Consider the following 25,321-nt stretch of genomic DNA (forward strand, 5'->3'; position numbering starts at 1 on the left):
AAGTACTTTAGATTAATTTCATATTTAACCCAATATTTATATCCAAACTGTTATCATTGTAACATATAATCAGTGTTTTTAAAAATTGCTGGTATAACTTATGGGGTTTTTTTGTACTCAGTCTTTGAGACCTGTGTGTATTTTGCCCTCACAGCCTCTCGGAACTCCCACTGCCCAGGCTTCAGGTGCTCAAGAGCCAGACAAGCTTCGGGCCGCCCCTCTGGTGAGCACAGGTCTAGACCCGGCGCCTGCCCAGCGCCTTCCAGCCCTTATGGTTTACGGGCAGGACAGCATGTGCCAACTCTACTGCAACGTGCTCCCGGTTCTGCCTGCGTTCGAGCCACTCTATCAGACTCACATGCCTGCTCGTGTCCTCTGCACTCTGTTCTTGGAATACATCTGCTGATTTTAAAAAGAGGTCTACAGTTTTATAAAATTCATCAAACAGTAGATAGGTCATCTGGTGGCCAGACTGTTGAGCACCATCTCATTGTAGTTCTGAGAGTTTTCCCAGTTTGTTTCCCACGAGGACTCTGCCCTGTCGTTGGCCCCGGTGGGTAGTTCCGCCTGGAGCCCCTCCTGTTGTCCTCATGACAGGTTTCTGACTAGGAAAGTGGTCTTTCTCTAGAGAATTTTGCAATGAACTCCTTCTCCTTACCATATTAGTTCATTCAAGTTTTACAGGTATGAAAATCAAGAAAGACTCAAATACTAAGGTCTATTCATACCAATAAAAAGTAGAAGTGAGAGTTGTTCCTTATAAAATGCTTTCTGTGCTCGGTACTTGACACACACTCTCTTCTTCATTTCTCCTAACAGCCCCAGGAGGTCGGTACTGTTATAATTGCCATTTGTGGAAGCGAGGTGAGGTGAGGCAGAGCGTGGGCTTAACTAGGCTGCCCAAGGTCTCCCAACTAGCAACTGGTGGAGCTGGGAACAGTATCGAGGTCTGATAACAGAGTTGATCTATTAACTTCTATGCTGCACTGTCTGAAAGATAATTTGCACATGTTTGTATGGATGTAGTTTCATAAATTGTACACCTTCACCAGGATACAATGTGCCTTCTTTTTTAAATCCTCACCCAAGAACAGTCCTTTGCCACTTCCAGAAAGAGAAAGAGAGAGAGAGAGAGAGAGAGAGAGAGAGAGAGAGAGAGAGAGAGATAAACATTGATGTGAGAAACATCAGTTGGTTGCCTCCTATACACACCCTGCAGGGATCGAACCCTGCATCCTAGGTATGTGCCCTGACCTGGAATCAAACCCAAGACATTCCAGTCTATGGGACGTCGTTCCAACCAATGAGCCACACTGGCCAGGGCCCATATGCCTTCTTTTGAGAAGGAAGAAATATACATATATATTCTTAGTATTCTAGAGACTGCCTCTGAAGCAAGTTCTCTAAACTTCTCAGGACGCCTGGCCCTTGCCTTGAACAGCGCGTTGAGATCAGGTTCGGCAGGGTCTCCAACCAGCAGGCCAGCAGGGACACATCAGAGCCCGGGGCCAGGCGAGCAGAGGGACAGAAGCCAGCGCAGTGGGTGTAGGAGTGAATGGGATGGGGATGTAGAGGCTGAGAGTGAATACAAGCCCCCCACCGCACCTGGGGTGGGTGGGGAGGGAGAGCAGAGGGGGAGCGGGTGGCCGTGGAAAGGACCCAGGGCTCGGCGAGGGGCTGTGCTCTTGTTGTGCAGTTTTGTTCCGTTAAAGACATGCAGTGCCGAAGGGGGGAAGTCAAGGCAGTTAAAGACACGGGAGAGCTTGGGCAGGGGTAGATGTGAATCAGCAAAGGCCCCAAAGAGCCAGGACAAGGAGGGATTTGAAGCCCTCGTTGGGGGAACATGTTTGCTGGGTTTGGTGCCAAAGCCTTTTACCTGCTTCACTGCCCCCCCCCTGCCCCCCACTGCCATCACTGCCCAATAGTCTACTGCTACCGAAGTTCCCACAGCCAAGTGGTTTGGGAAGTTAAGTGTTTAGAGCCAGAAACATTTCCTTCCCACTAGGCATAGCTTTGTATCCTTTTTCATTGAGGAAATGCAAAACCCAGGGTTTGATGTAAGGGACATAAGTCTGTGTCCACCTAAAACAGCTCTCACCAGCCTGCCTCAGCAGACCCCTGAAATATGTATGGCACCACGTGGGCCCCCTTCCTGTGGTGTCCCATTCAAGTGCGAACAGGCCTCGTCCATCTGGAAAAGAGCAGCTATTCTCACAGCAGCATGTCCACAACGGCCCAAAGGTGGGAGCAACCCAGGTGTCCACCGAAGGATGAATGGAGAACAGAAGGTCCCATGGTCCAACAATGGAGTGTTACTCAGCCTTAAGAAGGAGTTCTGAAACCTGCTACAACATGGGTGAACCTGGAGGACGTCATGCTAGGTTAAACAAGCCAGTCACAAACACAGAAATGCTGTCTGATTCCGCCCACGGGAGGCACTCGGAGTAGCCAGATTCACACAGACAGAAAGTAGGATGGTGTGGGAGGGGGTTGTTGTCTACTATCCTGGGCATGGAGTTTCAGTTTTGCAAGACGAAAGAGTTCTGGATGTCCTTAATGCCACTGACCTGCATATTTAAAAATGGTTACAATGGGAAATTTTGTGTTACGTGTATCTTACCACAATTAAAAAAACAACCCAGGTCATTCTGTGCAAATGGGGCCACTTGGTCACTTGTTCTTCTCTACGATTATTAGTTTCGCTCAGCTTTGCTTTTCCGTAAAGGAAGCTCAAGCAAGAGCAGAACATCAGGAGCTGGGACCTGGGAGAGTGGGCGACGGAGATGACAGTCACCAGGACAGTAACTCGAGGCTCTAGGAGGTGCTTTGAGAAAGGCCAGATCCCAGGTTCCCATCCTGACCTAGGGGGACGGACACCCTGCAGGTGCCTCAGGAGCAGGAGGGGACTGTGTGGAAGGAAATCCTTCCCGGACGCTCTGGGAGCCGCCAGAGGGAAGAGGGGTGACGGCAGCCCCTGTCTGCTTCACCCTTTCACTGAGGTTGTGGGACCAGAGGCCCTTCCATGGAGTAAGAAGACCACACACTCAACATTACTAATTAGGCCCCCAGGACTCAGCGACACTGGCTTGTTTAGAAACCCTTCTCCCAGGTCTGTCCACTCACAGGCTGGTGGAAGAGGGGCCCAAGAGCTGGTCTCCAAGTCCAGGACTGGCTCGGGGATGGTGAAGCCACACCCACGCCCACGACCAGGAGGGGTTTGAGGGCATGCGGGGTCACTGCCTCTACTATCAGAGCTCAGGAAAAAAACTCATTTTGGTCAGAGAAAAGCAGCATTTTATACCTCTCTCATGAACAAGACATAACTGTCCTACTAGTATGGAAATACTCACGGAAAAAATGCATTTCAAAATTTCATTTCTCTGAATCTCTAGCTTGAGTCCCCAGTTTAACAGATGCTATTTTTATCAAATACTTTCTATTCTGTGACATGCTTTGCCAACTTTCTATTATTAGATAAATCAGGAGAAGTCCCCATTTAATTCCTCTTCTTTTGGCTTCTCCCTCCCCATTTGTGGGAGAGGTGGTGGTTTCACCAGAGGCCCTGTCCTTTCAATGGAATGTGAGCGACAGCCATCTGAAAACTCACCTATGTGCCAGAACATCCGGCAACGGGCTCTGCCTCCTTTGCAAATGACGTCTGGTCCTGGCTTCACCCCATCCCAGATGGCAGAGCTGATGGGACAGGAAAAAATACAGATTTCAGAGCATTTATGGCATTGTTCTTCCCCACCCCCACTTCCTGTGAAGGAGGATTTAGTCTTGGCCAGTCGAGTTCTGAAGGCTTTCCATGCAGAATATAGAAAAGCGTGGGAAGGGTTCTGGACTGTGCAGTGCGGTGGGCGGTTTGGCTGAGCGAGCCCACCAAAGGAAAGGTAGGCACCACCTACTATGGCAGAATAGATCAGAAGGTCAGAGGCAGGAGAGCCAGGCCTAGGTTGAACTTGGGGGAATTCGAGAGACAAATGAAAGGGGATGGAGTAGCTGCTGAGCTGTCACGAAGAAGATCTGGGAGCAATGATGGGGGAGATTTTTCAGAAATGTTGCTGGTGTTATGAATGGGATCCTTCCTTCCCCTTGGCATTTTTAAGAGATTTCAGTAAAGACATAAATTGGTTTCAATGCTATTTTTTGAACGAGGGACTGAGTTTATTCAAAGCAGCCCGAACTACCGAAGGCTAAGGATTGTGATGAAGGAGAACTGACCTTCACCCCCCCTCTCCCGTCAACACAGACTGGAGCCCAGACTGGCTTCCCAGGGGCTGGGTTGAGGCTGCAGATGTGTCTCTTCTGGTTTGCTGAGAACAAATGTTTTTAAAGTCACCACTGAAAATTGGGATTTCTCATTTCAAAACTTGCATTTCCTACTTCTCCTTAAAAAAAAAAATTGGAAAATCTGGCAATACGAGACTGTCATTCTCATAAGGCAAAAATAGGCTCATACCCTCTAGTTCACCCCATACTCACCACTCACATAAGGTGTGCAGGTGCATGCACACCTGGCCCATTCCTGAGTGTGCATTTCCTACCACCTGGTAACGGCAGACAAGATAATTAGGGCTTGCACTCCTGCTGAGGGCAATAAGAAGAGCGGGACAGAAAATTAAAATCAGCCCGAAGGCAACAAAAAGTTAAAAAGATAATGAAAAGTTGCCAAACCAAGATGTGGGGCGGGGGGGGGGGAGCGGGGAATGGGCGTTCAGGGTGGTGAGGCCAACAGCTGGGCCTTTGTTTCCCTTGGGACATTTGCTGCTTCCAGAAGGACGACTAAGAAGCTGAGAGGCACAGAGATAGCACCGAGATAGCTTTGTGTGTATCAGTGGACAAAGGGGGTGGCTGTAACCCCCCATTCTGGGCTAAGACCCTAAAGAACTACACCTTACAACCAGATGAACTGGAGATAGACTAGATTTTGCAGGATCTCAGGTCAGCCTCCAATGGGCTAAATTCTTCAAATTGGATAATGTGATCCCAAATTACAAGCATCCTCAAGTGCCTAGCAGAAGCAAAAGTTACCATAACATCTCACATTACTTCTACCAATGATTTTTCACATAGAAGTTCAGCACACGTGAAAATAACCAGACGCGAGGAAATAAGACAGTGAATGAGATCCAGCTGGAACAGTTACATGAGCAACAACCCCGGAGAACTCCAGCGACTGCAGTTACTACACACAGACTTTAAAGGAACTATGTGTACTGTGCAAAGAAGATAAAAGACAAGATTTGAAAATTTGGCAGAAAACTGGAAACTTAAAAGAAAAAGGCCAATGAAGACTCAAAAAATAACCAAATAGAGATTTAGAATCGAAAAATATAACAAAGGTGAAGAGCTCAGTGGATGGGTTCTACGGCTGATCAGACAGAGCTAGAGAGAGAACCGGTGAGCTGGGAGGCAGGTGAGGAGAAAGCTCAGGACGAAAGGACACAGGCTGGGAACTACTGCAGAGAGGGTGAGAGATGTGGGAGATGGAGAAGACCCCAGCTCCAGAAGGAGGGGAGAGAGAATAGGGCAGCAACAATACTTGAAGAGGAAATCGTTGAGAAAATACCAAAATTGACCACAACATCAAGCCACAGATTCCAGAAGCCCTGGGAACTCCAAGCAGGATAAATAAATATCCACTTCTAGGTGCATTATAATTAAAGTAAATGAAAACCAAAGACAAAGAGAAGAAAATGTTAAAAGCAGCTACCATTACTTGAAAAAAGGTGAGAAACTGTTGGCTTACTTCTTGACAGAAACAATGAAACCCAGAAGTTAGTGGAATTTAAATGTCTTTAAAGCCTGAAAGAAAATAACTGCCCACCTGGAATTCTTTGTCCAGTAAAAATGGCCTCCAATAATAAAGGTGAAATTAAGACATGTTCAGAATTCCTTTCCTGAAATAAATACTACAGGGGGTTCTTTCAGGAGAAGGAAATGATTTAAGATGCTAGGTTTTGGATGCAGGAAGAAATAAACAACAATGCAAAGATGAACTCAAGAAAATCCAAAAGCATTAGGCTGTAAAAAACAACATAACCATGTCCACTGGGGGTTAAAAAAAACATAAAAATATACAACAAGGATGTATAAGTCAGGGGAGAGGGCTAAAGTCCTAAGGTCCTTGTATTATTACAAAAGAAGATAAAAATACCAGTTAACACTAGACTTTGGTAAGTCAAAGACACATATTTTGATCTCTAGGATAACCTCTGAAGGAATAGTCAACTAAAGGATATAACTTCTAAGATTATAGAAGGAAAAATGGAGTATTCAATCACTCCAACAGCAGGCAGGAAAGTAGAATAAAAAGAACGTAGAGCATGTGGGATAAATGAAAACGTTTAATAAGGTGGTCAATTTAAGTCCAAACACATTAGTGATTAAAGGGTTACCTTTACATTAAATGGAAATTAGCAAAATATTCAATGGAAAGTCAAAAAGGGTTGAACTGGGTAAAAGGATCTATACACTGTGCATAAGAACGCTTCTCAAGTGAGTTTGCCAGTCAACCTGTCGACAGACATGTCGACGAGGAACAAGTGAGCAATCAGCCCTTGTGATTTTAAGGCCCTGTAATTTGGGGATTATTTACAACCATGGTATAACCCAGTCTATCCTGACTAATACCAGTACAAAAAGGGAAGGATTTTTTTCTTCCAGAGAGGTGAGGCTGTTTTGAAGGAGCAATGAGTCCTGGTTAGTTCACTGTGGCTTAAGCTCCAGGCAGGTGAGGTGAAGCAGGGTGGGGGCAGGGAGCGCAGCTCCCAAGAAGAGCCTGTGAAGACTGGCGGGAGGCAAGTTCAGAAGGGGCTTGGACTTAATAAGAAATGGATATTGTCCTAGAAGGTCAATAGAAGCTGTGTTGGATGAATATTGGTGGTAATGAGAGGATGGACTGGGGAGAATCTAATCAGGTAAAAGGAGGAAATTAGGAAGAGAGCTAGTCTCAATGAAGATGGTAGAGGTTTTCTTCTGCTCCCGAGAGGTAGCTATTAATAAGAATTTGGTGAAATTTTTCCAGCAATTGAATATACATGCAAACACAGTCACAAACCAATTTTAAAAATGCAAATGAGATTAATTATATTTTATCTGCTCTTCTGACATTTTTTCTAGTTAATAATATCTTCATGGTTATTTTCAGTGTCGTCTCAAAGAGATTTGCCTCTTTTTATTTGCTGCTTACTATGTTATTGTATAGCCGTGCCATAATGAAGTAACCACTCCCCTGTGAACATTTAGGTTGTTTTCACTATCACAAGCAATGCTTCAGTGACCACCTTGCAAATAATATTCATACATTTTAATGTCTTCTTTCAACAGACACTAAGACCAGTTTTGCCACCATTTGAATGGTGGAAATTTTAGGTTATTAATGGAAATACAACCAGGCAGGCTATTTGAGGTGACAATTTTGGTTAGGGGCTGTCTGCTATGGCTGGATTATGCCCAGAATAGTGTCTTAACCATACTGGGCACCGAATAGGGATGCATTGAATGAATGAATGAATGAACAAATGAATCCACATGTACTGTAGACACCTGTTGGGCCTGCCATGCCCTCATTTCTCACAGGATTTCTCAATCTGAGTACAACTGACTTCCAGGGCTGGACACTGCTTTGTGTGGGGCTTCCCTGAATGTTGTAGAATGTTTAGCAACATCCTGGCCTTGACCCTCTTGATGCCACTGGTACAATCCCAGTTGCAGCAATAAAACTGTCTCCAGAAATTGCCAAGCGTCCCCTGAGGAAACCTCGCTCCTGGTTGAAAACCATTGATTTATAATACAGGTTGTATCTGTATAAGGGCAAAGCCCCCTTTGGAAGACAACCAACCACAAAGTTTGGTCATATTGTTACAGAAAAGGTGACTCAGACGGCTTCGGGGTTTAAGAAGTGGAGTTTTATTCACACATGTGGACCCAGAGGAGGCAATCTCCAAATTCTGGGCCCCGAGGTCAGCCTGGGGCTTGCTTATATTCTCGCTGCAAAGGCAGAAGCAGGAGAAGGGAGGAGCGCAGTCTCTGGCGGGAAGTGGGCTTACAGAAGCAGAATGCGGAGGTTAGAGCGCGACCTTGAGATAACTGCCATCTAAGAACGGCTACCGCTCAGTTATGTCCTGTCACAATATTTCTACTCCATCCTCCCATGTTCAAGAGGCCTTTCTCCCCGGGTTTCCACAGACCTTTCAGAGTCTCCGGGATACCCTGGTCCAGGTTTCATTTCTCTAGGGCCACCTGACACCTTCCCCCTGATTGAGGTCAATCCTCAGTATACATTCTCTCATTACCAACTACCCCGCCTTGGAAGTACTTATCAAAGTTGAATTCTTACACTTATTAGAGTAATTAGGAAACTAATCTGTGTCTCTCACCTTCCACGAGTAAGAATTCGGTACATAACATAAAAGGTCTGGTTCACCATTTGTATATCTAGTGCCCAAAACAATGTCTGACAGGTACTGGGTGCTCAGTGGGTGTTGGATGGATGGATGGACGGACAGCCCCCTGTTATTAGCAGTACCCAGCCCTAGGGAACAGCAGTCTTCACCCATTTTTGTTCTTGTGCCTTTTAAAATAATTTTGAAAAACAGTGTTACCTACACCCACATTTAAAAGTTGGTATGTTAAATGTTCATCATTAAGTCCACATGAACTCAAGATAACTTCCAACATGTTGTAAATTCTGGAATTTAAAAATTTAGCTGTGTCAATATCCTTTACAATTGGCTTTCACAGCACTGAGGGTCAGGCCAGCTTTCCGACCTGCCTGACTACTCTGGATTCAGTTATCTCGACTGGCTTCATAGCTCGAGGCTTAATGGAAATTCTCTCCCATCTTGCACAATAGACATCTGTCGCCAGCCTCAAACGCCCGCGGTCAGACTGACCTTCCTGCACCTGAGAACCGCCCCATCCTTTACCTAACCCATAGTCCGGACTCACGACCTAAAACCCTGAGGCAACAGAAGAACAAGAGGCCAACTCCTCCCTATCTGCACCCCCACCCCCACCCGCTTTCTCTTGTAAAAACCCATTCCTGAATCCCTTGCTGCGGCAGCCGCCCAGGTGCCGCTCCAAAAGAAGGCGTGGGGATCAGATCATCCGGCTCCTCCCGTCTCTAGGTCTTGCGCGTTTCTAACAAGTACTGTTCTTCAAATTCAAGGGATGGAAGAAACAAAGGTATTAAATAAAAATTTCCTTAGTTCATTATTAAGGGAAGCTGAATTAAGTTATTAAAGGAAGCTCCCAGTTGGGGGACCTGGAGATCTTTACATTTGGCTCAACGGCACCTTCGTAAGATTCGTGAAGTCAGGGGTATGCCTTCCAGTAAGGGAAGGGTTATTACGAACCCAGACACATTCTTGGGCAAATCGGTTTGAGGGAAGAGTGCCTATAGAAAATGAGTTCCTGGAAACATTCTCTAGAACTAATCCTAGGTGTGTGCCCCTTGAAAGGTATTCAAAACCACCATCCTGGAGGTAATGAAGGCCAGTGGCCTGCAGAGGGCAGTGTTGGACAAGCCGTTGAGCTCCACGTGCAGTTCCTCCCTCAGGTTAGGGAAGAAAGGGTGACTCAGTTGGAGTGCACTAGGGAGCACAGCCAGGGCGGCCCAGTGGGTCCCCTCCTGTGTACGCCGTGGATTATTCACAGGAAACCGGCTGCAGGCAGAACGGACGCAGAGACTCTAATCCTGTACCGAGAATCACGGCCTGGGACTGTAAACAGATGAAAACCCATGCATTCATTCTCCCGTTTGAGAACTGAGTCTGGGGAAAAACGCCCACCTGAGAACTGAAGTCATGGGGCTGACTCTACCCTGTGGTTTTTGTTTTTCCTCTTATGAAATGAAAATAACAGTGACACCTCAATAACTTATTGTTGCAGGAGACAGTGAGCAAAGTAGCTGAAAGCTCCCACTCTGGCGGCAGACAGGTGGTGGCTGGGAAGTGTGCCCTCCGCAAGCTCACCTCCGAAGCCGGCTCAGTCTTCCTGGATGTCAACCAGAATCACATCGCATTCCTCGCGGGGCTGCGGGGAGGACAGGCGAGACAATGCAGGCACAGAGGTCCCCATCCATAACAGCACCAGTGTTGACGATGGTGATACTGAACTGGCATTTTGTCAGGCAGGAATGCCTCCAAACTTACCATTCAAGTCCGAGGAGGAAGAACCGGAGGTGAAAAAACCAAGCTATTTAACAAATGTTGTAAGCTTGGCAAGCCTGTGAGTTGGAAGCAGACACAGCCAGAGGAAGGTAGAACCAGTGAGAGTCAGTGCTAGCTGCCTGACGTTGTGCCTCCCAGGGCCGCCCCCCTCCCCCGGCCCACAAGAGGGCCTGCGTGCCTAAAATAGTGCATATGTGACGGCCATGGGTAGGCGGTCGACACAATGTGCCCACCAGCCTCGGACATCAGAGCAATGACTTTGTTCATTCCATTTATCCTCTGAGACACCTCAAAACATGGGCATGAACTAAAGATGAAATGAAGTTAGTAATTTGGACTAATTGCTTGGATACATGAAAAGTAAGGCTCGGAGCAAGACCTCTGCCCTTCCGCCTCGCATGCGGAAAGGTAACAGGGACTAGTTCAGGAGGCGTGGGGACAACTTGGAGAGAGAACTGTCCTTTCACCTGGCAGCTGTCCAGCCCTGTGAATAGCTTTCGTGTCCGGTCCAAAAATAAGATCACATGGGAGGGGGAGAAATAAACACCAAGTGCTTTTCCTTGGGCTTCCCGTGGGTACAGCAGCATCAGCCGGGTGGAGAGGCGCCGCAAGAGGCTGGCCTCACGACCCCTCTGCTGCCTCCTCCCCAGGCTCCAAGGCGAGGGAAACAACCTGTATCAGGTGGGTGGGGCGTGTGGTTGGCACTCAGCCCTTCTCTTGGGGCTCCTTTGAGCTTCATTCACATGAGGGAGGGGGAGGACCAGAGGATCTAACAGCCTCGACTCCGGGGTGTGTGTGTGTGTGGGGGGGAATTTTCCCTTTGTTGAAGGACACGCCTTCTGATGGAGAAGGGGAACTCCCTTCCTCCCGTGGCTGCCTGCCTGCAGTGGTCCTGGTAGGGCAGCGTGGACGCTGCAGACTGTTGCAGCTGCTGTGGCCCCAGAAAGAAAGAGCCACAGAGCCAAAGCAGCGAGGTGAGTACAACCGCTTCTCCAAGGGGCTCAGACTGCTGTGGACCTCTGCCTGGCTTCAGGCTTGCGTGCAGGGTGAATGCTCTCCTGGCCCCCTTCCTCCCCCTCTTCTCCTTGATCTGAGACTCTGCAGCAGGCCTGAGTCTGTGTGATGGATGCTAGTGTGAATTTTCCTGTCCTCCCTTCTCTCGTTCGGAGGCCCATTTGCTCCCAGAAAGAATGGAGTAGGTCTAGTTCTTAGCAGGGAGGCAGGAAGCGATTCCTATCAAGTGAATTATCTCTGCTGAGATCCAAGAAGAGGTTTCACAGGAAATCGTTAGACAAATCCCATTACAGTAGAGTTAATGCTCAGTTTTTAAAAGCCCTGCATGAAGTAGGAAATAAAAGGATGCCAGCTGATTCTTGGTAATTGGGCAAAAGGGAGAAAACAGAAACGGGATATACACAGCTTCCTGTCCTCTCAGCCCCTTCCCTATCTCTTCCTGGCTTCTTAGAGCCCTGCAGAATGTACTTAACAGATTGAGAACCCCTTGCTTTGGCTGAGAACATGAGGAACAAAATCAAGGAAGGGTCAGGGGAGAATTGCTCTGCAAGTAGAGTCAAGGCACAAAGAAGAGAAACATCTTTTTCAGAGTCTTGGTTTCCCCTCCTAACATCTCTGCACTCTCAGACACACACTCACCTGTGCCTGTTTAGGGATGTGCACTGAGGTCTCCATTGCTTGCACACGCATGCTAGTATTCCTTGACACACACCGCCCCTCGGCTGTGGGCTACAGATATCTATGCTAAGGATAAGCCAACAAAATGCTGGTGGGAACAAGGCAACTACTTGAATAAATCAGGATTCTTTTAGTAACAATGGACTGAAACCCAGTTTGTAGGGACACAGGCAAAACAAGAAGGAAACCTTCTCCCTCATGGAGCTAGAACATCCAGGGCTTTGATATGGTCAGGTCCAGCTGCACAGACAACGGCATCTTGACGCTTTGTCTTTCCCCATTTCTTTGCCTCACTGCCCTGTGTTCTACCCCCAGGAAGACTTATCTATCGTGGTGGCAGGTGGCTGGCAGCCGAGTCCAGGCTGACATCTACTGGCACAGCCACCCTGCAACAGTTCCAGCTGCAGCCTCAGGCCACATTTCATGGAATCAGTGTGGGTACTGTGCCCATCCCTCCCTGGGGCTGTGGTCATCACCATCAGAAAACCTCAAGGACTGAAGGCAATGAAGGGCTGGTCCCCAAAGATGATCAAGGTGCCAGGCCCAGGAGAAGGGGTCTGGGTGCGGGGTGGCCAATGCTGCCACTCTGGGCTGCTGTGCACGATGGTCTAGAGCAAGTGACAGCTACTCCCACAGAACCCCTCCTCCTTTCCCTCTCGCAGTCCACACAGATTTGTCAGTGACAGAGGTTGCATAGTGAGGATGATTATTAGAACAGGCGGCTCAAAGACCCGTGGCGTGTCATTTCCAGAGAGCCTTGACAAGGGAGAGACACCAGAAGGATGGACTCTGGCTCAGTCCCCAGACTCACCACTGTGTCCAGACCCACGTGACACCCTGTGCTCACACAGGTCTCCCCTCCCCCACTGCTGTAGCCCTCGGCTCTGCTGATGTGACCCCCTCTTGCCTTTTGAGGGCGAGCCTTGGTGCTGCCGCCCCTCTGAGGCCTCATCTGGCCTGTCCAGCCCTTACTGCTGTCTCCCACCCTGATCCCGGGGTGGCACTGACTCTCAGTATATCCGTGTACATGTGAGTGAAGAACTTCACGTATCTTAGTTCCTCTCCTGGTCTGAATTGTACATTTCTGGGGGGAAATTAAATTTCATCCCCAGCCATCTCTATGCTATGAAACACATAGTGGGTGCCCAACTAAGTGCTTCCAATTAATTGAGCAATAAAAAAAAAGAGCCTCAGTAAACAGCTTAGAGAGGATGGCTAGATTCCTCGAGGTCCTTAATTTTGATTTAAAAAGTAATATAATAACTATAGCAAACACTGATTGAACTCTGAATGTATGCTGGAGCCCCTAAAGGCACTGTGTCAGATAATCCTAACAATGACCCTATGGGGCAATTACTGCTATTACTCCCATTTAATGGATGGGAAAACTGAGTCTGAGAGAACTGACTTGTCCTAGACCACACAGCTAGTAAGTGATGATGCGGGAGTTAGAGCCTAAGACTGCCTGCCATCTCATTTCCTGTGAAATTCATCATCTACCTGCTTCTCAGTGCACCTTCCTGCGGCCCGATTGTAAAGAGCCAGAGGCACAGGTGATCTGGTCAGGAAACAGGAGGAAGCTCAGATATGTTGGACCCCTCTTCTGCCAACTGTGCTCCCACAGTCTCTACAAGGGGGTCCTTACTGGACTGTACCCAATGGTGAGGGGTCACGCCCCTACCCCAGAGCCAATGAGAAGGTCAGGAGCACAGTGACTGTACAACAGGAGGTGCCTTGGGGGCTCTGTAGAGAGCGGGGTTCTTTCTGATTAAATGAGGGGAGAGTGGTGGGGGAGCCCTTGGCCTGAGGGTGTCTGGTTTCTGTGACACAAGGAAACTATTCATTTGCGTGAGCATCTTCTCCAGCACAGATTCTACCTGATTTGCATCAGGAATCCTCCCAATACCCCAGTGAGTGAGCACTGGTGTTCTTGCCACTGAGGCTCCGAGAGCCTGAGTCACACCCCAGACCACACAGGAGCAGAGAAGGTCCCCCCACCCCCGCCATCCCCCTCCCCCAGGGATGGAGGAGCTCCGAGGTCTTTAGGATCCAAGCTTCTTGCTTCTCCATGAGGTTATACATTCAAAGAACTAAAACCAAAAGAATTGGGCTAAGTAAAATTCCTTGGGTAAATCTTTAAGAGGAAAACCACTGCTAGACCCACAAGAAAGGAAGGCATGTCCACACGAACACACGTACCCGAATGTCCACAGCAGCATTGTCCTTGATAGCCACCAGAGGACACGTGCCAGATGTCCGTAAACCAACGAGTAGATGAATAAAATGTGGCATATCCTGCAACAAAATATTACTCAGTGACAAAAAGGAACGAAATTCTGACACCTGATGCAACAGACATGCAACTCAAAGACATTGTGCTTTTGAGGGAAAGAGGCCCATACCGTGCGATCCCATTCACACGAAGTGGCCAGAACAGACACATCGTAGAGACAGCAAGTGGATTAACGGTTGCCTGGGTCTGGCTGCAGGGGAGGAATGAGGAGCGACTGCTAATGTGTGTGTGGTTTCTTTGGGGGACGACAAAAATCTTCTGAAGTTAGATAATGGTAAGGGTTGTACCACTTCGTGGATATGCTAAAACCACTCAGTTGTATAGTTTTAATGGGTGAACTGCATGGTATAGGGATTATATTTCAATAAAATTGTTAGCAAACCCAAACCATGGCTAATGAAAGAATTAACCCAGTGACAGGGCTTTGAGGAAAGGTGTGGTCTCACCCTGTATGCTGTGATGAGCTTATATCTTGACTCAGTGAGTTGGCTGCGCACCATGCAGACACTTCACGTGGAAAAAATATGGATGGACAAGATAGGGCCCATAGATTTCTCCATAGTGTCAACTGGGAGGAGTTTTTTCCATCTTCTTTGTACAGATCATTTAAACTTTTATGGGATCAATCTCATGATTCTATTTTCATTTCTGGGTTTCCAATCACGCTTCCAAAGGCGTTCCCCATTCTAAGATTATATAAGTCTGATTAACAAATGATTTCCTCTAACGCTTTTCTGCAATGTTTTCCTCTAAGGTTTGCCTTACTGTATTTGAAACTCCAATTTCTCTGGACTTTAAGCAACAAACTGGGGGTTGGGGTTTTTGTTTTTATTTTGCCATTGATTAGATCACGATTTTTTAATTTGGGATTAAAATGGACTTGGGGATATCTTATAACGTCCTGAAGTTAAATATAAAAAATGTGTATGCATTTGTGTGTGTGTGTGTGTGAGAGAGAGAGAGAGAGAGAGAGAGAGAGAGAGTGCACTTATACACAGGGAATAGGGTTATAAATCTTGTCAGATTCTCAAGGGGTTTTCTGTGACTCACAGAAAGCCACTGGGCTCTCCACATTTCATAACCTGGGGTCCAGGTAGACATGCTGTGTACATTCTGATGCACTGACATAGAATCCGTACCTGCGGGACCCTTGTCACACGGTTGCAGGGGAGGCCTGAGTGATGACCTCTGGGGAACTCTCTCTGTCATAGGTCAAGTGAGGGTCATACCACCCTTCACTTTGACATTTTACTGACTCTCACTGGCTCCCTATGGACCTGTAAAACTGTGGGGTTTTTATCATCTGCTGATAAATCGATGGAGCTATAAAAACGGGGTTCTCCTACCACAAAGAATTGAGGAGGCTCAGTGCTGTAAGCAAAAATAAGTACAAAAATGGAAACAAAACTGCTACCACAAAGAGGGAGGCAGGTCCTGTGTGCAGACTCACGCAGTCGTGTGACAATGTGCCTGTGCAGCACGCAGCGTGGGCCAGGCAGGGTCCAGACCGGCGGCTTCGAAAGCATGGCCCCTGGGCCCGAGCCCTGGCTGCACCGGGGACCTGCTGGCACACTCACCTGCAGCCCCGCCTACCAAATGAGATACTCTATGGTGGGGGTGCAGCAGCCACACTTAAATTATGGTTTGATGAACCATCCAGGTGGTTCTGATGCACATTCACGTTTGAGAAGCGCTGGTGTGGGTACTAGAAATATTAACACAATGGCGAAAAGACGGATAAAATCCCTGTCTCTTCATGGAGTTGACATTCCAGTGTGTGTGGTCGGGGGAGGCAGAAAACATGTCATTGATTACAGTGATTTTCAGATAGTATTAGGATCTACAAAGAAAAAGATCTGTGTGCAGGATAGTGATGAGGGGCTGATTTAGAACAGGTTGTCAGGGAGGAGATGGTCTAAATGAGACCAGAATGGTAGCAAGAGCCAGCCATGCAAAGAATTAAAGGGCAGAAAATAAGTGCATGCACTGTAGACAGAGGGAAGAGCAAGTACAAAGGCCCCGAGGTAGGACCATGCTTGGCTTGTACGAGGAGCACAGTGAGCAAGGGGTGAGTAGGCGATGGGCTTGGAGAGGCAGGTGGTGGTAGCGAGCTTAGCTTCTGTTCCTAGTGCAAGGGAAAGGCACTGGGCAGTTTTGAGCAAATTGGGATGTGATCTGTTTACCTTTTAGCAGGATCCCTCTGGAGTGAACGGTGGGGGGTAAAGGCAGAAGCATGGAGGGCAGCCAGGGGGATACTGCAATAATACAAGCAAGGGATATTGGTGCTTGGATGGACTGGAACAATGTACAAAGATCTATTATCAAGTGAAAAGCACACAGCAATGCGGGCCATTGTGCATAATACATTGTTTTGAAGCACACACCCATTCAGGAGTATAAAGGCTTTTTTCCCCCTGAAAGATCCAGGAAAAAAATTAATAGTGGTTATCTTTGGGGAAGAGGGAGTTAGTGAGGGTCATTTTGTACCTTTCCATGAATTGCACATTTTTATGATGTGCACACAGCATTACCTTTATTTAAAGATAAAACATGTTTTAGAAAATTGAAAAATTGAGAGAGAAGAAGTGACAGGATAAGTGACAAATGACCAGTATCAGAGAGGGGAAGCTCCCCACCCACAGGTCCGACCCTTTCCCAGTGCCCTCCCCTGAAGTCCATGAAGAGCCAGGCTGACAGAGCGGGGCGAGCTCCTGCTCTCGGGTGATAGAGGGGACAGGGTGAGGCACCTTCTCACTGGAAAACTGCTGGCCCCCGTTTCTGTCCCGCACACTGGTGGTATTTGTGGCTCTGAGGTCTCCTCAGGCAACTAATACAATTTCCCGTGGATGTCTGCTGCATTTCCCTTCGCCCTGTTTGTCAAATCGCTCCCCTTCATCATCGTGGCCGCTGGCGCACCATGAGCCCAGCCTGCTCTTCGTCTAATTGCATGATTGGGCATAAACAGAAGGAAATCCTTTGCTGGAGGGAGAGAGCTGGCATACAGCATCTGGTTTCTCCTGTCAGCTGATCAGGATTTGTTGTGTCCGATCAAGGTCAAATGAGATTAGGATAAAAAAAAATTCAGTGTGTCTGGTGTGCATTATACATAACTGTATCATTTATGTAAACAGGATGAGCAAAGGGAAATTTTTAAAGCAAATACTGAATGTCAGTCTTAAGATTCAAGGACGAGAAGCCAGGGCTTATATGTTATACCCGGGGAGAAAGAGAATGTATTTACTGGGGACACTTTGAGCCCTGCTGATTCTATCATGTTCGGACTCTTTTCTTGTTGGTGCAGTTAAAAAGGGATAGACTTCTGTCTTGATTTTCAAGGCACCGAGCACAGATAAGTAAAATCATGGAAATGCCACCTTCTACCTTTACTGCCTTTGAAAGCTCTTGTAAGAGGAGTAGAGCCACTTTTTGTGGTAGCAACGGTGGAGGTGCTTGGGAGTGAGTCAGTCTCTCAGGGCCCGGGAGGAAACATCTCATCTCTGGCAGCAGCACCGAATTTTAGAGGTGGTGACTCGGGCCAAGGCCACACCTCTGAGGATAAGCCCACGGGGCTGCTAACAGGACCCTTTGGTCCCCTGGAATCTGTCATTTTCTTCCTTTCTCAGACCCACTCCCTGCAGTGCTAGTTGGCTCACATTCAAGGTTTTAATCACGGCAGAAATGTCATTAAAAGTGGTCTAGGAACTTTGAGAGGAGATAGAGTTTCTGTGACTTACTCTGCATAGGATGGAGCGTACTGTGGACGCTGAATATGTGGCTTCCACAGCCATTATTTCAGCGCAGTTTCCTGGCCTGGAGCTGGAGCTATTCTGAGGCCAGACTTTTCAACTAGGTAACCTCCAAGGCCCTTCCCGCACTCAGTAACAGCGATGCCAAAAAGCATTAACATACTTCATGACTGAAAACATCTGAATGTATATTACTTCACAGATAAATCTAGATACATGACATAGAAGCTGAAATAAATATGGAACCTGAGGGATATTAGAGCGAACTTTTAAGAAATCTCAACACGGAGGGGGATTATCTTGCAGTCCTTTCAGGAACTGAGGAGTCGTTATTTCCCAGCATTTGGACAGTAACATTTCCGAACACCTACTGTGCCGTAAAGAAATTCACTTCTATCAGTAGCTGGGGGTTACAATTTGCCTAGAAGCTGCAGAGTTTGCTTTTAACAGCATTTCACAACTGGATGTAACAGAAATAAAACTATGACAGGGACCAACACTTGCATTGCCTGTTTCCAAGGCAACCTCACGCGCTGTCGCACACTTGATTGTCACTGCCAGCCTGCCAGCCTGCAGGGGTGATGCGGTCAGAGCGCCTCCACCTCCGTGAGGAGGGGGCACACTGGAAGTCCTGAGAGCTGAGCTGCCCAGAAATGGCCACCGATGTGAGTGGGCATGTTCGAGAGTGTCACCCTGAGGCAGGGAGACACAGTTTCCATCGCAGCAAAGACTTTAACTAGGGGTGCACCTGGGTGAGACTGAACCGCATCTCTGTCCTCAGACCTTTAGGGTGCTCCCTAACTTTAAGATCTGTCATTCCACACAGTTGAAGAGTTAACGTGCACACCAGTGCAGCATAATAACACTCCTATGTCGAGAAGACCACTGTTGAAATACTGTCATCTTCATATCATTCAGAAGGCCCTTGGGAATTGTGTAGACACTCAGGAAGCTTATTATTTTTTACAGCAAATGGTCAGTACCTGACTATGTGGGAGGGGCCGTTCATGGAGGTTCCAGTTAATGAAATTTGGAGAAACAAACTTTTTCTGGACCTTCAAGTCCCTTTTAGGAGAGCTGCTGCTTCCCCAGTCTTGGACTTCAGGGTGGGAGGTCTCCGAGACAGGAGACAGCTTCTCTGAGGCTCATCCCACAGAGGCACCTGCAGGGCTCCCTGCTGAGTGTGCAGGACAGACTTCTACCTCCAGCTTCCCAGAGGAGGGAGAGACCAGAGAGCACATTTCTAGTTCCGACAGGTCGGCCTGTGCCTCTCTACCTGATTCACCAAGTGGGCAGGCCTGCGTGCGTGCACACACACACTCTCACACTCACACCGCCCAGGCTCAAATGCCTGCATAATGAACAAGGAGGGGGCTCTTCATCGAAACTATTAATCATGTTTCCATTTGGTCTCTCCAAAGACACCTCCTGATCTGTATCCTTTCAGTCCGTCTGCACCCCCCGCCTACTAGCCAAAGATTGATTTGCACAGGTAGTTTCCAACCTTTCTTGCCCTGTTCCTGGCCAGTGGCTTAAAGAAGACGAGTGTGGTCCTCTGAAGAAGCCCCACCCCGGAAGCTGGGCTCACCTGAGGATCCGCCTAGTGCAGCAGGGACAGGCCTGACCCCTGGGGAGGAACTGTCTCTCCACAGCCCCTCCTAGTCCTAACCCGATGGCATGGCCTCCAGTGGCTTTGCAAAACACCATCTGTGAGGTTTGGCTCTGTGATTGGCACAGACAGACAAACACACTCACACTGCCACACACGGACACCGACACCCTGAGCAGGGATGCCAGACGACAGAACAGAAAAGGACTCCTTTTAATGCAGCAGTTTTCTGATTCCAGAGAAGCGACTCTGAGCCATGACCTGCTGTTTCCCTGGCAACTGAGGCCTCAAAATAAACAGGATTCTGCTCAGACGGGCCAGTAGTCCATTCGGTTCAGCCGTTTGCCCTGAGACAAACCACGCTAAAATAACACCCGGGATAGCTGCTGCCGCTGTCTGCTGTCTCAGCCTCCCTTCCCGGCTGGCCGACAGCTCTGTGTCCCTGGCCCGCTGCTGCCAGCTGTCCAGAGTGGGGGCACCTAGGGCTCTGTGCACGCTTCTGTGGGTGGTTGTCTAGAGGCAGGTCCCCTGTGCTGACAAACAGGCCAGGGAGAGACCTAGAGGCTGACGTCCTCAGGCCCCCCGGCTGCCTCCCTACCTCCCACACAGCTCAGTGGACTGGCAGGCTTGAGACAGACCAGCAACCTGGTGTGCATGCCACGGCCCGTTCCCTCTCCCCACACAGAGCGTCAGTCACTGACAGAGAGGGCGGGAGCTGGCTCGGGGCTGCCAGGGAAGCACTGCAGCGCGGTGACAGTGACAAACACAGCAGAGGACGCCAAGCGCATTCCCTTCCCCTCCGAGGGAGACAGGCACGGCCCTCAGCCTGCAAGCTCTAAGGTAAGAATCAGGTTTCTGTTCTGGGGAACAAGAGCAGGTTGTATCCAGATCTGAGGGTGTGTGTGTGTGTGTGTGTGTGTGTGTGTGTGTGTTTGCGCGCGCAAGTCTGTCCAAGTGCAAGTATAAGGCTCCGTGGAGAGGGAAGAAAAAAGGAAACAGTTAAGGCAGTAAGATGTTTCAAGCAGATTCCCCTGCAAAGGGCATTCCTGCAAGAGAGCACCCAGAAGCTCACCTCCGGCCGGGTCAGAACCGTGGGGCAGGCGGCTCTGGGGGAGGGCCCGCGGGTGGCACAGGCACGTAGACGCAGCACTTGGAGTTCAGGGGCTGTAAAAAATGAGCCTGCACCAGGCTGCCCCATTGTCTTCACTCCCCCCGCCAACCCCCCCCCCCCCTTCCCGCTCACACCAGGCTGATGGGGCCTGGAGGGGGCAGAATGTTCTCATTTACTTTAAGTGCTGGACACGGCCCCTGCGGTTGGCAGAAGCTGAAGGCTGTGGCTTTAGTGAGTAGCCGGCATTCTCCTGCTGGGTCACACTCACCCTCCTGGGGAACCTGGAAATTCAGCTGCGTTGGAGAGCTGGTCCACTGGGTGGGCGCCTTAGATTTTAACCAACATTTGATATTAAAAAGTTGGCCTGCAAGGCAGGCTTATCTGCATGTGTTTTGATGGGGTGGCATTCTGGTCACCCCGTGGTCACCTGGATTACTTCTTACCTGACCTTCTGACCTTCTTTGAAAAACACGTCCCTGTTTGGTTGCCCTTCCAGATAGACACGGGCAGCGAAGGAGCAGGAGCAGCCACGCCAGTGGGCGCATTCTCTGGCCCTTGGGCCAGGCCACGCCCACCTCTCTATTATATGACAAAAGTATGCAAGGCTTCCAGACAGGAGCGCTTGGAAAATTCAGAACTCTGGGTGCTGGGGTGGGAATTCCAGGCATTTAATCAGGTACCCATTTTTCAGAGACCCAAGAGGGCAGGCACCCACCTTATCTCACCTCTCAAGTCCATGAGCTCCCTCTCTGCCTCGGCACAATGCAAACACCGTGATTTCTCTAGCCGCTTAAACCCACCCCCACCCCCATCCCTCTGCTCTGCTTTCTGCTTCAGTAACTGGCACTTTCCCTCCCTTCGCTGCAGGGATTCGATTGTTTATGATTTAGCTTTGCAAACACCAGTGGGAGGATGCGAGCACCCAGGCAGCGCTCAGGCCGGGCTCTGCGTGGGGATGAGCCAGCCCAAGGCTGGCAAAGGCTTGAAGGTGTGGGCCAGGCTCTGCAGAGTGGTGTCTAGCAAAGGGCCAGCCAGCTGTTTACTGGGGCCATCTGTGCCAATGAGCATGGATTTTGGCTCAGACTGTGATTCACAGTCACGAATTCCCTTTTCCTTGGTTTTCTTTGTGTTGGTCGTTGAGGGCTTCAGAGGAAAGTCCCCTTTTGAGACTGTGTATCTGAAGGCCTGATCACCAAATGTGCCGCTGGGGGCAGCTGGTGGACGCAGGGTGACCTTCTTCCATGGAGCCTGCCCTTCTTAGCAGGAGTACCTGGGTTACCTGGGTTTGCAAGTGAAGTACTTAGTCAGAGGCAAAGTTAAAACACAAAAAATGAAGGGAGAAAACACCGAGTTTCTTGCAAACTCCCTCCCAAATGTGACGTGCACTTACACCTATGTGGTTTGCCTGGCTCACAGAAAGGAAGCAGAATTTAGTGGACTAAGCAGTTTGACTTTTCAGTAACACCAGCCACGGTGACCCTATTTTCAGTGACAGCGGGGGATAGACATCCATGTGCTCCTTCCACACCTGACAAGGGGGCAGACGCCTGACCCCAGGACAGAGTGTGTGCATGTCCGTGTTGCTGACATGCATTCTGTGGACCCTGAATAAACTATTAGGGATCACGGAGGTGTCGGGGGCTGGATCATTTGCCAGCTTCCAGGACAAGGGATCCTGCAGAGTGGAGGGCACACCCCTTCCACCTCATCTAATAGACCTGACTGGCTAATGCGATTCTCCTTGGTGTGAGACGCTAGAAAAATAATATGCAGTCATTTGTGCCACAGACATGCCCTGGTTTAGGTAAATCCAATGCATATCCATGATGCACAAATTGTATGTGAATAAGTATTTTTCCTTAAGGAAGTATCTGCCAATCAACAAATGTTTACTGAGTTCTGACATGGCATCCCATTTTAAGATGTGGCAGGATCCAGCCACTCAACCATAGAGAAGGGAAGGGACTTACCTAGGGAGCCAGGTAACAGAGAATAAGCCTGGACTGGCAGAATGTCCAACTCAGGTGGGAAGTAAAGGCATCCAAGACACAGGAGCAAGGACAAGCACTGGCCCGATGGCCTGCAGGGAGAGAAGGGGGGGAGCAGGAATAGTAATCATTTTGATTCCTAAATTTCAGTATTTAAGAAAGGCAACATAACATAGTGGCTGAGAGCATAGATTCTGCAGCCAGGCTCCCAGAGGTCAAAATCAGACTCTGCCACTTACTAGTTCTGGTACCTTGTGCCTCAGTTTCCTTATCCGTAAAATGGGCTAATAAAGTACCAACCGTGTTGTTGAGAGTATCAAATGTGTAATACTCTTAGCGCAGTGCCTGGTTTATAGGGAATTCTATGTGAGTATTTGCTAATATTATTTACTACTATCATTGTTGAAAGGCAAGTTCTGAAAAAGCTGCCCAGAAGTCGGCATGTTGCGAAGTCCAAAGTAACACTACTGAGGGACCACTAGTGCCACATTTTGGGCAGCGTGGAGGTGCCTTTGCTTTGTGTGGAGTTTTGCTTGTGTTTCCAAACATCCAGAAACAGAAGAGTTTCCATGCTGGTCACTAGTGTTTTTGAGCCCCAGGCTCGGCTTGACATGTATGACCTCGCCAAATTCTCTCAACAGCCCTGGGAAATGGGGGGTGTTATAGCTGTAGGACTTGAGATTTGGGGGCTGGACCATTTGCCTGAGGCCACACAGTCACCAAGTGTCAGAGCCAAGCTCCACACCAGGCTGTGTTCCCAATCAGTACGCCATCGGTGTTTTGGGGGGATCACTGGAGGTATCTTGACAGGAGGTGGAGTTTGGTCACAGGAATTCCACAAAAGGTGGTATTTGAAGATCTAGAAAGTAGGCCAGGATTTTAAAGCTCTGCTATGAGACCCTAGCTTGGCTCATGGGCAGAATCTCTACCTGGAGGACCAGGAACAAGACATGAAGGCAGGCATGGGGACAAGGTAAGCCTCAGGTCTTCCCGAGCCAGGCAGTGATAGTGCCTGACAGCAGAGACAGAGAGACAGAGGCACAGACGGTGCTGGACCAGGGCTCCTTACGCCCCTCCGGCCCAAGGTCAGAGGGCATCTGGAGCTAAGCCTGAGGCCAAGACTGGGTGACTGCAGTTGTGGAGAGAGGAGAAACGGACAACCCAGAAGGTAGTGTCCGGCCACGCTGACGTTTGCAGTGACGTGTGACTCGACTTGTCAGCGTGATCCCTGAAATAGAGCATTTAAAATGCGATGTGCGGAAATTTGTTTTATGCATCGTTGCTCAAGACCACCTCTCTGACTTCACCCAAGGAAGGTGTGCCCACCTTGCACCAGGGCTGTGGGGGTGTGGGGGCTACTAATGAATAAGAGTCCTCTCTGCCCCTCCAGAGATCTGGTCTGGTCTGGGGGTTTTCAAACTTTAATGTGCATAAGAATCACATGGGAGCTTGTTAAAAAATTAGGTGTCTGAGTCCTACTCACAGAAGTCCTGATTTAGCCGGGCTCCTGAGGGACCCAGGGTCCTGCTTTTCCTGAGCAGGGCCCAAGTGATTCTGATGCTTTGGTCCACGGGCCACCATTGCAGACACCCAGGTCTGACATTTACTCCATTCCCTTGTCGTTGTTCCTGTTAATGGGAACACGGAGTCATGTGGCCTGAATCAACAGCAGTTAGCCTCTTCTTTGTCATCACCTTTACCCTGAACTACTGTTTTTCTGGGACGAGACCTCTACCTGTGATAATAACAGTGCCAGCACACCCACTGTGTGCTGAGGGACTACGCTCCTGGCACTGCACTGAGCCCTTCGCTCACACTGTTCTCTCATTCAGTCGTCACTGCTGTCCTGTGACTCGGGTGCTGTTGTCGTCCGCATTTTACATGCAAGGAAAAAGGCCCCACTGCTAGTAAGTGGTGGGGCTGGGTCGTGAACTCAGGACTCACTGGCAGATCACACAGTGCAGACACGTGACCTCTAGACCGGTCCATGACAGGGGTTTTAGCTCTTTGTCCATTCGACCCTTCTTTTCACTCTTGGGTGTTTCTCTAGCTCACAGTCCTGACTTGCCCAACCAGGAGAGGATGTGCCCAGTGCCTCCCTGCTCTTCTCTCAAGAAGGCTAAAACGGTCGGGGCAACGGGCAGGTGGAAGGTGGGTGTCACGGGCTGAATGGTGTCCCCCTGCAATTCATATGCTGCAGCCCTATGCCCTGGTACTTCAGAATGTGATTTTATTCGGAGTTAGCGCTTTACAGAGGTGATCAGGTTTAAATGCGGTCATTGGGGCGGGCCCTACTCCAGGGTGACGTGTGTCCTTATGAAAAGGGGAAATCGGGACACACAGAGACAGAGACAGAGGGAAGAGGATGTGATAGGTCCACAGGCCCAGGCTCAGGTCTGGAACAGGTCCTCCCCTCATGGTCCTCAGAAGGAACCAGCCCTGCCGATACCTGATGTTGGACTTCTGGCCTCCACACTGTGAGGCAACAAATTTCTGCTGTTGGAGCCACCAGTCAGGGCCCACGTTATGGCAGCCCTGGCAAAGTACTGCAGCAGAAACCAGGTTCCTGGGTTCCTCCTCTAGGCCCTGACTTTGGGGTGATCAAGTTGGGAGCCAATGCATTATGCCAAGTTGTGACAACTTTTTTTTTAACTCTGAGTACTTTTCCTTTGGCTTAAACAGTGTTCTTGGGAGCCACAGGCAG

General features: G+C 48.9%; 1 protein-coding gene across 4 annotated transcripts in view; it reads left to right on the plus strand.

Moving 5' to 3' along the window:
* The first annotated feature begins 10,728 nt into the window (after positions 1-10,728).
* FGF1 (fibroblast growth factor 1) overlaps positions 10,729-25,321 on the plus strand; it is a 92,383-nt gene continuing 77,790 nt past the window's right edge. Inside the window, exons 1-2 of one of the 4 annotated variants that reach the window (XM_045826740.1) lie at positions 10,756-10,859; positions 20,204-20,358. The gene's annotated coding sequence lies outside the window, so the exon portion shown is untranslated. Of the gene's footprint in view, positions 10,860-11,035; positions 11,153-20,090; positions 20,359-25,321 lie in introns of those variants that run through there. The other 3 variants (XM_045826742.1, XM_045826744.1, XM_045826735.1) reach the window with 3 other exon arrangements.

Source organism: Phyllostomus hastatus, unplaced genomic scaffold, assembly GCF_019186645.2.
Source record: "Phyllostomus hastatus isolate PE091 unplaced genomic scaffold, TTU_PhHast_1.1 phas_contig_150, whole genome shotgun sequence".
NCBI classification, from domain to species: domain Eukaryota; kingdom Metazoa; phylum Chordata; class Mammalia; order Chiroptera; family Phyllostomidae; genus Phyllostomus; species Phyllostomus hastatus.